The following is a 13,755-nucleotide window of genomic DNA, read 5'->3' on the forward strand; positions in this document are numbered from 1 at the left end:
TACTATGAAGTAATTTGGTAAAATATACGATTTTATTTAATATTGTACAATGATTTCTCGTGGTTGCATATATAATTATCGGATTATACATTGAGATTTTATATAAATTTTATAATAATTTCGAGGATTCTGTCCCACGATTACATTAAGTGGTTACCCCCTTGGATTTTGGCTGCACTTTCTACAAAAATCTGACCGAAGAATAACGAAAGGAGACAATTATGCTTTTCTATCGAAAATGTTTTCCTAATACAATACAATTAAAAAAGAGAAAACATTAGAAAATATTCCCGAAGAAAATAATCATTTACGAACCGAATTGGGTTTTCGACATCTTAACGAGGCATAATTAAACGGCGGAAGATACGAAGCGACTATCGATGCCAGTGAGCATAGCCACTGACACGGTAATTACCGCTGTTACGTCCTACCGAACGTCGTATTTAACGGGTAAACGCCGTTCGCTTACTAATCGCGCGAGGAAAAGCCCTATTGATCGATCGCATTCGATGCACCCTGCGTTACGTCGCGTCTGTGTAGGTTTTTTTTATTGCTATTACATTTCCCGCGGAATCTCTTGTAACGGTAACTCGTATTCACAACCTCGTTACGGTTATTGTTATGGTTACACGTTAGCCGATATTAGAATCAATATTCAGGGGCAACAGCAATTTATATCTATTGGCACCAGGCTTTTAATTCACTCGGAACTGCAATCGCCAAGACAATTGTTTGCTCGATAAAATCGTGCGTATGTTACAGAAATGTATGTTTTATTCACATATATAGGTATTTCATTTACGTTATAAGATATATTTATATGATAAATATTATTTTTAAATTCTCTTTCGTGACGAGACAAAGACTTTACTTCAAACAATTATCTCTGATGAACTACTTTGTCAAGAAAAGCCATATTTACCCGTCGTCTTCTTTATTCTTTCTCATAAAGGAATCCTAGTCTGTCACGCACAAAATGTGCTTACCTGCCAGCCATGTAATCCTGTAAGCACCCTTTAATACGCTCCGCAGAATCCATTGTCGCATGATCTTAACTTCTACGGATTATAAACTATTTTTTAGTATTAGTGTTTTGCGCTCGCTATTTTGTCCACTTCTCTTGTGAACCCTGCTGCGCGTGCGAACGTTTTTATTCCATAAATCCGATGAAATACCAATTGTACCATCGCCGCCGAGGTACAAACATCGACAGGAAAAAATTTTCCTCACGGTCGACAATTAAAATGTTGGCTTTATTTCTGACTGTTTAATAAATAAAAATTTCAACAACTTACTTTCATAATTATTCCGTGTTTTATATGTCATAAATATCTTAAAGTTTGTGAACATCGTTTGAATATTTGCTATCGTTTAAACAACATTTTGCAAACGACTGATCGCGTGTCGAGACGCAAGTAGGAACGTTATGAACGACCGTAAGAATTTTTTTGGCAATAAATATCCTTCGGTATGAGCTTTATCACGACGTGTACCAGCAAAAAAAAATGAATATTGCGAGCGCATACATCCCTTTTGCCTTGGACCGTGCCTGGGCGATGCATGGATAAAGCTGAATCCATAATTCCTCTTTCTCTTTTCCCTCTTGCGCGTACCATCCGTAATTAATGAACACCGTGTAGAATAGGGAGAATTATTGCACGCTTACGGGCGCAGGGTTCTTCTTTTATGGAAAGACCGAGATCGAAATCGTGCCCACGGATACAAGCAAATTTATGCTCGTTCTCGTAATACGGAAAAAGGAATGAATTATCGAAGTCGCGTGATCGGCTACCGTGATAATTGAATAGCACGTTATTTACTGACACCGAAATTCGCGGTCATCGCGAAATTACATGGTGTAGTCGCTTTAAATGAATCAAATCTCAAATCTAGCGTCAAAGCTCTATGATTAAGATAGGATTATTACCGTGGATTACTTGATTGAAAAATAATAACTGTTTTAAAGTATACAATTTTAATCGCAAAAAAATAAATCTCGTTCCTTTAGTTAATGTTATATGTATAATATAAGAGACCATATATTTTGATGTTGGCAATTTGCATGAATTTAATCTTTATTATTACAGCTTCCAAAGTATATTTATTTAGTGGGAGTCAACGATTTCCTGCGAAGTTCTTGAAAAACATTGTATCAAATTTAAATCGTCTATTTATGACGTATATTTTAATAAGTGTCATTTCACAACAAACAAGTTGCGAATAATTACAAAATTGTGTCAAAGAGCAACATCTTTTGACTTCGAAGTAGGACGTTTTTCCGGTGGAACACTAAGCGTGGACAGCTGCATCGTGGACCCCCTTAAACGACAGACCCTACAGCATGGATAAAACTACGACGACGTGTGCCATCGAGAGCGCGGAAATGCACGCGGACAAAAACTATGGATCGCACACAATGGCCACATTGTGACGGTATGTATCCACAAAAGGTGTCGATCGAAGCGAGAACAGCCAGCGCGATCCTGTGCCAAAAATCGGCTTGGAAAAGCCTGGCAAAACGTGCTCCATCATTTCACGTCGGAACGACGTAATAAAGGGACACCCGGTAGCCACATCGTGCTACTCAATGACACATTGGCTTTCCTCTCCTTAACAGTTATATTTATATAACAAATACGTATCTTTTTCACTGTTTAGAAAAAAAAAAAAAAAGAAGAATAAACCGGTTTCCATCCTTTAATTGAGTATTGCATAACCGAAATTGATAAGATCGTCCGTTTTATCACACATCAGAGATGGAACGTAACCAATCAAGGTAACGGGAGGAAAAAGAGGAGTAATGGATAAATAACGAGAAACGTGTTAAAAAGCTGACTAGTTAATTGCGACGATAGTAATCTCGGGCGCTTTTTGAAAATTATAGAGGTTAACAGCGAGCATATATTAAACGATGTCGTGAATTAATTTCTATTTAATCATATGCTCTTTCATATAATAAGCACGACATACGTTCAGAAGCAAGGGGGAAAATAATTTGCGGAAATAAGCGGCATGCCGGCGCCTAATCAGGAAAATCTACTACGTCTATAGAAGGAAATGTCGCTACGCTCTCGCAATTACATTTCATGGAACACATTTCCGAGCTCACACGTGGTGTGATATCGCGACGATACGATGAAACTGCTTTGTAGTTATACCTTTATGATTCTATCTCGCGAGACCGTAGAGACGGAGAAAAACTGCATATTACGTGCTTAATTTTGCAAATGTCATATTAATCGCATTAATATAACACATCAATAATAATGAAAGATATTTTTTTGCGGAATAACAAAAATCTAACGTGTTACGATTATTTGTTATTAAATGAAAATCGCATTAATTATGCACGTTATAAAGTAAAGCTGCCTAGTCATCGTATTTTTTTTCTTTCTTTTTTTGCGTAACGCAAATGACGAAACAACGACAAGAACCAACCTCGATAACATAAATTCCGAAGCAACGATTGGAAAATCACCGGCGTGAAACTACCGCGCTAGACCGCAGTCGATTAATCTAAGGACGCGACTCCACCGCTTGCAACTTTATCGCCGATGTTGTGACTCACGACGATCTTCGTCGCACGCTATTGCACGAGTCACGAATCCGCGATGAGTCTAAGTGGACGATCCTTGGTCACGGAAGATCGCCCAGGGAAACCGCGAGAGATCGAGGAAGATATCTCAAGCTTGTTTTACACGAGAGTGTCGAGAGTGCTACTGAGAACGATTGTCGATTGTGACGTTACGTCTTTAGTCAGAGAATTGCAAATAATGAATAATAAGAGACTAACGTCCGACAGTTTTGCTCTCTAAAAATGTAATTGCAGACAATAAAATTATATAATTACCAGACAATCGCCAGCAGTAAAAGGATAATGGATAAACAAGAACTCTTTGTTAACCAAGTACACTTGAGAGTCAGCAATATGCACTTGGAAAAATTCTCGATGGCGCCATGGCTCGGACGCGCGAGCCCCATTCTGCCTCCCCTTATTTATAACGCAAACAAAGGTGATACGCTGCACGCGGGGATGCGCTCCCTTTCTTCCTGTGTTTCACCAGTCGAGAGTGAGGTAAAGAGAGCTTCTCACCTACCATATTGTTACCGCCGCTAATGCTACCGGACAACAATGCGGCCGCGTCCACATTGCACGCGTCCAACCGCTAATTCCTCACGTTTTCTCTCACCCCTCCTGCTTCGATACATCACAGCTTCCACACCCTACATTGCTACCCTCGAACGAGATCTGACTATACCATCCTGGAATTGGATTTCAGGAGACCGCTCTGTGAGTTTTTGCGAACTATTCTCTCCATCTGCCCGGCATGACGCTCCCGCGTCTCACGTTTCGCAAAATAAGACCCGTACATGTAAAAAATATGGAAAAAGAAGATTTTTTTAAGCATCTTGAAGGTAATGCGGATTTTTGTCAGATTTATTTAAATCTCTCTTATGGGCCAAAAATTATAATCAAGTACTTTAAATGTAGAGTTTTTATGTGATGTTGATTGCTCTTTTGAAAGTATGGACAATTTTACATCATCGGGAAATAATATCGTTGATAAAAAATGAAGTGTGAAGCAACGAAAAGCAAAGTATCCAGAAAGTGTGGAACATGCATGGAAGGCCGATGCGCTCACGAAAGCTTCTATCGATGCGATGGAAATGCAAATCTTACGGCAAATTCTCTTGAGGATGGGTGCGCGCGCACAAGAAAGAGAGAGCTAGCAAGTGTAAGGAATTGAGTTCCGGCAAGAAGAACTTGAGCACTCCCTGGTAGTTTTCTTGTAACGCAAGGTCGACTGTTTCTTCTCGTTATACACGGAGAGATAAAGATAAGCATAAAACGTGATAAGGTCTTTTTAGAAAATTAAAATAAAATATATATACTATACATGCGTTTTGTAAATAAAATTATAGATATATTATGTAAAGCACTAATATGCTCATTATTAATTATTCCTTATGCACTTTAATTCAATAGCATATACTATTAAATCGGTACTACTTGGAAAGAATGGTTTTGCTAAAGTATCTAAAAATTTTGCTAGATACAAATCTGAAAATAAATTTTGTTAAATCATCAAAACAATTACATAAGAGATACTTGCTGATTGTAAAAAACAAAACTTATTGCTCATTATATTAGGTGTTAAATTTAATTCCTGCCGTTTTTCGTCTCTAAAATTGATTTGTTTCGAAGAGAAGATGAATGAATACCTTAATCAAAATAATTTCCTCCATTTTCTACTTTATTACTAATTAATAATACTTTGATTAAGGTATTTCCCTTCGAAACAAATCAATTTTGGAGACGAAAAACGGCAGGAATTAAGTTTAACACCTAATACTTGAGAGTCCTATAAAATAATTTTAATAGTCCAACAAAATTATTTACAGATACCTGCATTTAACTAAATTTTTAGATACTTCAGCAAAATCGTTCTTTCCACGTAGTAAAATAAAAACGTGTAGGAAACAGAGTAAACCCTTGCTATACTGCATACATTAAAGATAAGAGTACTCGCAGTTTTCGATTATTCTCGTAGAGGGAAACGAAGAACGAAGATCGAAAAAGAGGAACAGAAAAGGAGAATGCTCCGTTTTTTTTCCGCAGGTAAATATTTCGTCGCTATCGCGGTTTAGACGATTTAATGGACGGCCATTAAATTTGTCAGCAGGTTCCGCGCTCAGAATTCGTGCTCGATTCCCCCCGGGGGTCGGTGGTCACCCCCCGCAGCCGAGCGGTATAGCAGAGCAGGTCCGTTTATCGCGCCACCCGGTACATTCGGTAGCCGGGTATGCCGATAGTGTACCTGCATCCGAGTGCTCGGAGGCCCTCTCTATCTCTATCTCTCCCCTGTTGGAAATTTGCATGGCATTTACATCCGATTGCGGCACAACGCAGGCTGAAAGCGGCGAGCATGGTCGTGGCCGTGGTGGGACCCGGAGATGGGAAGTGGAAGGACGAAGGGCGAGAGGAACCGAGGGGGTTGACTGGTCCCTTCCTCAGAGGATCAGGGACGCGTAGGTGCACTTACGTCGGAATTAGACATTATTTTAGCCACTTAACTCCGACGCGTGCACCGGCTACGTTTCAGCGACTCCTTCCGTCCAACGAGCTGCGTTTCGCGCCCGGCTAAGTGCTATTTACGAGACAGACGAGCCAAAGAGGGACCAAGGGGAGCCATGTCCCGTCGTTCGACTGGGAAAGTGATCGTTTGCTCAGCAGACGATCCTGATTTCTATCCGATGGATATTTTTATATGTATGAACGGCACGTGTGTGAATTATACACAGAAAAAAAGACTATTCTTAAATCAACCATAATATATTCATATATAAGCAAAAATATTATAATCTTGCTTCAAAGATATCAATCTTCATTTGATTGAATTTGTATTGATATCAGATTTTTAATTGAGCAAATCTTGAATTAAGTGCAAAGTAATACTTGCATCACAATAAATTTAATCAAATCAAGATTGATATCTTTGAAGCAAGATTATAATATATTTGCTTATATATGAATATATTATGGGTGATTTAAGAATAGTTTTTTTTCTGTGTAGATAATGTAAATTATATCTTCTGTATTTTGCAGAATTACAAAATATATTAGAACAAAATAGAAAATAAGACTTATGCGTGTACAATAAATAATTAATATAGAACTTTAATATCTATTATCATATATAAATACTTTATTATCACTATTGTTAGTTAAATTATGAACCTTTTTACGATTTTATGAAAATCAAATTATAAAATATCTGTTTCGTATATGTGTGTGTGTGTGTGTGTGTGTGTATTAACATTAAGACGACACGTGTCTAGAAACAATGTAGAAAAGAAGAAAAATATCTGATACCGGTAAAATGAAAATCACCGATATCGCTGTCATCTAACGAAAAATGTTGACTTGTGAACAAAATTAACAAATGATCGTAAATTTCTACCACAAGATTCTACACGATTTCTGTAATTGCGTAATAATATCAATAAATTCATTAGGCGTATACACGTGTGTTTGTATCTTTCGTAATTATTTTTCGCGCGTGTACGTTACAAGGTTTTCAAGATCACGTTCTCGGACATACTTTGCGTGCAATAAAGATAACTTACATCCACTAAATTGCACATACGCAATAATGTTAATTTATCTTGAATTAAATCAAAACTGATCTCTTCTGTTGAAATTTCCGATTAAACTTTATTCTAATGGTTGACTATCTGTAAGAAAAACATTTTAATGCTAAATCAATTCAATATTGAAAAACTTTTCGATAAAATAAATAATACACTATCAATAGAAATATTCGCGAAAATAGAAATATTTTGAATGAAGAGACGGGAGGTGGAAGACAATATATTAGACACCAACGTGCATTTCTAAGATGAAGAACACGATCTAAATGTAGCAACAATACGTACGCGCGCACACACACACATACGGAAAGTATTCCTCGGGATATCCGAATGAGCGCTCAAGGTAAAATCGCGGGGTCAGGGTCATAGGTGCAGTTATGTCGGAATTGAACATTATTTTCAGCGAGTACCGGCCACTTAACTTAGGCGTGCGCGCGTGTATGCACGTATGTGCGTGTCATAGGTCCTATTATCGCGGCCACTTGGTGCCAGAATGACGATACCAGTCTGTCCGATGTTGAAGTACTACGAGAGATAGAGAGAGAATACAATAGTACGACTCGACCTATTTCAAACTGCCCCACTAGATATAAAACCGTTTTTTAACTCCGCTTTATTCAAACTTTATAAAAAATTTCTAATCTTCTCTTTTGAGTAAAATATAATATTTATATTTTACAACTTCTGAAAAATCCTACAATTTGTCGTGAGAAATATTTGACAAACAATTTGCGATCTTTCCCAGGTAACAAACTGATGTTTGTCGTCATTTTAACGTCAAAATAACAGCTCGCTGAGTTGTTGTAATCAACAAGACTCGCAAAATACATTGGGAAAAAGTAGAAGAAAGCTTTACGAGTGAAATCATTCGTAACATGTATTTTTCTTAAATTAGCTCGGTCACAGATGGAATTCGAGATATTGCGTTCTCTGACAAACCATCCCGCAGTAAAATATTTTTCCACCTCGTACGTATTCTTCCGCCTTCTCTCCGTCACCGAAGGAATCTAGCTACGAGCAACAGAGCGGTTGTAAAATTGTAGTTGACGTAGCAGACGTAATATCATAAAAGCAAATCCGTTACGCAGAAGGCTGTAGGTGTTGGCGAACGAATATCTTGCATACGAAGCGTATAACCGCGCTGTAACTTCAACATAAAATCATCGAACGACAATTACCAAAACGTCAATTACGATTTTATTGGAAAAATGAAAAAAAAAAATTCTTTTTTAGGGAGTCAGTTACGATTGGAAGACCCGACGAGGAAAACATGTTAATCTCTGTCCAGATCCGCGAGTTGAACGGAGTGAAAGGGGAACGCAACGGTAAGTCGATCGGAGCATCGATAAAATTGAGAATGCACGCGGTCTGCCGCTTTTAATGAATGAACGTCTCGTGAATATAGTAAAGAGGTGGGAGGGGGAGGGGGGGGCGTAAGAGCGGGAGTTTAACGTTTGTGTAACGGCGGGACGTAACCGGAACGGCAGCGGCGGCGGCGGCGGCGGCGCGGAGATCTACATAATGTTTATTATGCTAACCTAGGCCAACGCGGTTGCATCAACAAGTGTTATATTATCATTCAAATAAAATGTTTTAATCTGCATACGTTTTATCGCCCTCCCGCGGGCATGCGGAATGCATCGCCGGCACGAGACACGCGTTCCACACGCGGCACGACGGACACGCGCCCGTTTGGCTCTTTTAAAGACCATCATGCTTGGAGTGGAATTTCTTCCGGGGCGGTTCTTCCGATAACGATTTTGATGGAGAAGCGACTTTCCTCCGGGAAAATTAATGGAAATTGCTTTTCACATATACTATCTCTATTTATAGCTGATATCTTCAAAGTGATAAAGTCTGTATTCTCTCGTTTGTATTCGCGATATAATGCGGCATGCACGTGATTTGCGTATAATAATTTTTTTTTGATGCCTTATATTGTGAATTTATTGAATATAAAATGCAAGCCTTATTTCCATAAATTCCTCACTCGACATATTAAAAACACATAAGTCAGAATGATCGCTCTCTGGAGACAGAAAACAAGCAAAACCGACCTCGAAAAATGTGGAAGAGTATTCTCCAAACTGTACGATATTGTATTCAGAAATTGGTCACTCAGAGACACTTTATCATCGTGCCGGCGCTGAGCAGGGCTTCCCCCGAAGGCAAAAACTTTACGACAGATTTTCGATTAGAAAACGGAAAGAAGTCCGATGAGATTTATGAAAAGTTTCTAAGGAACAAGCTCTAATCTGAATGCGTTTTATCAGTCCCACGGGTCACGTCCTGTACGGAACACACGCGAAAGTTTCGCGTTTCAACGTGCGACACGCGAGTGCGTGCACATGTCGCCGTACGAGTGCGATTAAGCAACGGCCTTGTAGGTCGCGAAACGTGGAAAAAGGCGGCCTGCGACGGTTTCGTTCGCAATTTGAAGCGTGACGACATGAATCCGTGTGACACATAATTTAATTAATGATTCGTAAGCTCGGCGACGACTGTGCGCGCAAGAATAAGAAAAAAAAAAAACGGCGAAAGGGTTCAAATGCACGCGCAATCAATCACGAGATCAACGATCCGTATCGTGACGCAATAAAAAGAACGGGAAAATGAGGGCACGAAAGAATTTTTCTATATAAATGATAATTTACAAAGGTTTTTGCTAATGTCGATGTGATATCTTCTATTAAAAAAAGAACAAACGTAAGAAAAATATTTTCGGTATCGCTTGATTGTTCCAAAAACAACCTAGTGTAATTTTAATCAACTTTAACCCTTACCGTACCATCTACAATTTGGTGCCTCATCCATACCATCAAGGGTCACTAGAATCTCTTCGTTTTTTTCACCTCTTCAAAATAATTCAAAAAATCTCTAAAAATTCAACATACTTTCAACTTTCTAGAATAAATATTGACTCTTTATTTTGGAAAATAATAAAATGTAGTATAATTTATAATTAGCGAAAGACTCAAAGAAACTTGCACGAACAGGAATCGCTCGGTCACTATGTTACCCATATTAGTACGGTAAGGGTTAATATTATTTTTCGATCACATCCGCCGTTCCCATTTCCTATTTCCCTCTATCTTTGCCGATGCGGTGCAGAGAAATGATTTCGTGATCGCTGCTGGTATCGCAGCAACGAGGGCTCCAAAGTAGATTCTCTTCCCTATCTCACTTGCGGCTGATCCGGTAATCATCCTACTTATGTCTCGGTCTCTCTGTATATCTGTCTCGACCTCTCTGCCGGTTTCGTCCCTATGGGCCATTCGCACGACGATCGGAGTGGGATCTTTCCGTGCCACCTGTGTGTCTTCATTATTCAGCAATGCAAATAGATTGCTAGCGCATTACCATAATTAGATTCAATATTTGTAGCTTGTCACGCCGTTACTATAATTCATCAGGGCGACCGCGCGTCTATCTGGCGATTTGTCAGCCCGATCCCGCCCCGCAGGCGAAAAATGCATGATTAATACGCGGCGCGGCTGCGCGCCGCGGTGAAATTAGCGCGATCATCTTCCGTAAATTCTCGCTACCGCGAATCATAACACCTCTCTGTAATTAAATAGACCCCGCATTGAGACATATGGATGTACATACGTCAATGTAATACGAATGAGCTTCGGACAGTTATAAAAACGTGACGGGCGAATTAATTTCTCGAGCAACGAAAAAGCGATCCGCAGGATGTTTGACTAATTGCCACTGTCATTTAGATAAGTGACTAGGAATATCGACATCGGCAAATGTTACGTCAAGTAATGAGTAAGCTAAAAATAACTATATCGTCCGTTTCTCTCAGATACGATTTCAATTTTAATATCAATTTAAAAAATTTAATGGATATATATTTAGAGTACCAGGTCTTTCGAGTTACGAGTGAGAAATAAATCTTTTTTACTAACATAAAAATCATAATAATTTTAATAACATATTTGCTACATGTTTTCTAAGCAACAGTCCACCTACTAAAAATCCATAATCATAACGCTGCGACACTACTCTCATAAATAATTCAAAACAAACTTTGCCCGCGCTCGAGAAAAATGCAGAAACTGGTCTCGACATGTCGATATCTGTGTTTTGACCCCAGCTTTGCCGAAGGCCACTGTAACGTAATAACTTATCGCGAATGCTTTTCAACGTAAAACGCAGACTCTCGGAGAGTAGCTTTGCAATTGCGAAGGTCAGCAACGACGGAAAACAAGTATTCTCAGTTAAACAATAAACTAACGAAACAAGTGATCATAGTCGATACATTCACTGATTACGGTGATAAATGAAAATCTCCTTTTGTTCGGCATTGCTTAATTTGCATAAACGGGAAGCAAAAAGAGAGAGAGAGAGAGAGAGAGAGAATATTACAAAAGAGAAGGATTGATAGATTTGTCGCGTCACACGTGATTGTTCGTGTTAGAAGTTTGTCGTTCATGACTCCATAACTTGTGACTCTTGGCTACATGTCAATAATACACGTCGCAAATTATCATAAAAGCTTCTTCATTATTTTTAGGCACATACACACAAATGCACATTTACACATACATCAGTAATTCCAGCTGTCTTGTGGCTGACGAATATGGGTCGCGTTTATGTCACGGCGTGTCAGCTTGTCATTACGCGTACGGAGTGCATTTCGCGAAGTCGAGATGCATTTGCGACGCATGACATTCACGGGACACAGCACTTTACTTGAAACTTATATAGAAGTAACTAAAAACGATTTTGTAAATATATACTCGTTTAATCGAAGTTAACCGCAGCTTCGCAAACACAGTTTCTGCGATAAATTATTTTGGACACATCGAAAACTGCATAAAGAGATGAATAATGCTCATCGATATTTATGACAGAAACATTTTGCAGCAAGAATATATTTTCTAAATACGTCGGAAACAAATTTCTACGATGGTTCCACGGAGTTTTTCACGACGAATGTTTTCGGGTTAGTCAGTAGAGACCGCGGTGGACGTTTGCCCTCAATTAACTTTATAAGTGAGTAAGGAGGCGTGCGCCCGACCGTCCGTCAGTTCGTTTCTATCTTCATTGCATGCGATGTTCATTCTACAAGTGCCAAATCTCACTACCGGGTGTTGGGCACTTTTATTGAGGTGTAATGGAGCTACAGAAGAGCGGTGGAGCTCGCAGAATGCACGCACGAAGATTATTTGCACGGAACGCTTATTCCATTTGCCATATGTGCATAAGACACGTTCGTCCTTTTCAAGACGGTAGATACATAATATTAAGATAGATGTCAATTACGAATTATTAGAGATCAATAAGTAATTTAAAAAAAATATATAATGTAAGACAATTTACGAATATATATATATATATATATCACGAAGCTATATAGTAAACTATTATACATTTACTCTCTATTTCATACTAATATTTGTATATGCCAATTCAGTTGACAGGTAATCATTACTTTTCAATGTAATCCTTTCAAGGAGTGACGGATACCTATATCAGAAACCTTGGAAAGATTGAAAGTCAATTCTAGATTCCTAATTGATTATCTTCGCGCTGGGAGTCGAGATAATTTCTGAAAATAAAACATGGGCGTATTAAAAGTTGTCAGTGAGGTAATATCGCGCCGATCAGGTTACGTCGCGGAGAAGCCGTCACCCACGCTTCTGTAGTTCGACAAATGTGTCGGTCCCGTCATTTCCGTAACCAAAGAGCGTTTCCGCGGGCAGTGTAAGGTAATGCGGGCATAAGTCAAGGGAGCGTCGGCGGATCCCGACGTGATCTCGGCTACCTAAAAGAGCCGGTGCTCTCTCTCTCTCTTTCTCTCTCGAGACGCGTTCAATCTTTATCGCGCTGCACCGGCCGCGGTGGGCTCTGCGTAAACGTGCGGATACACGCATGAACGTTTTCGAGTGCGTATATACGTGAGAACGCACGTAGCTACGCACGCGTGCGTGTGCAGACGAAATGAAAAAAAAAAATCGCAACACGGATAAATCCGCCCACGCGAGCGTGTACCGTACAAGAGATGTACCGCGTTCACAGTGACGTGCGTGTACACACACGTTACACACGTGTAACGTGTACGCGCATATACACGACACCGTGGACCGTACAGGTGTACGTTTCACGAGCGCATGCGTAGGCTCGTTTACTTAGCCAATGCCATAGCTGAGTTATTTATCTGTCTTTTGCCCGGCAGCGCCAGTCGAGAATGCCTCTATATACGAGCCAACACTCCTAGAGAGTTGTATGCGCGTGGGTCCCCGAGTTTTTTTTTTTTTTTTTCCTGTTCAAGGCCTACCTGGTTATGTTGCCGTCGGACACACGATCGGTTCTCTCCTTTCCTTCTTACGTTATGCCTGTCTTTCGATCTTTACGTTTGTCTCCGTCACCTCGGCCTCCCCGGTTTCTTTTACCTTTACTCTCTTTCTCTTTTTTCTTGCGCGCTCTCTCTCTCTCTCTCTCTCTCTCTCTCTCTCTTGGTTCGTTTTATCGGGACCACTATACAATCTCTTAAGAAAAAAAAAAGAAAACAAAAAATCGACAAAAAAGAATGGATGAGAGATGAACAAGTTGGCATAAGGACGATCCCGAGGAATCTCCCGCAAAGTGGAT

General features: G+C 39.5%; 1 pseudogene; it reads right to left on the reverse strand.

Annotated features, from left to right (window-relative positions):
- Positions 1 to 12,835, reverse strand: part of LOC108760168 (uncharacterized) — a 24,461-nt pseudogene extending 11,626 nt beyond the window's left edge.
- Positions 12,836 to 13,755: the final 920 nt, after the last annotated feature.

The sequence above is a fragment of the Trachymyrmex cornetzi genome, unplaced genomic scaffold (genome assembly GCF_001594075.2).
Source record: "Trachymyrmex cornetzi isolate Tcor2-1 unplaced genomic scaffold, Tcor1.1 scaffold223, whole genome shotgun sequence".
In the NCBI taxonomy this organism is placed as follows: domain Eukaryota; kingdom Metazoa; phylum Arthropoda; class Insecta; order Hymenoptera; family Formicidae; genus Trachymyrmex; species Trachymyrmex cornetzi.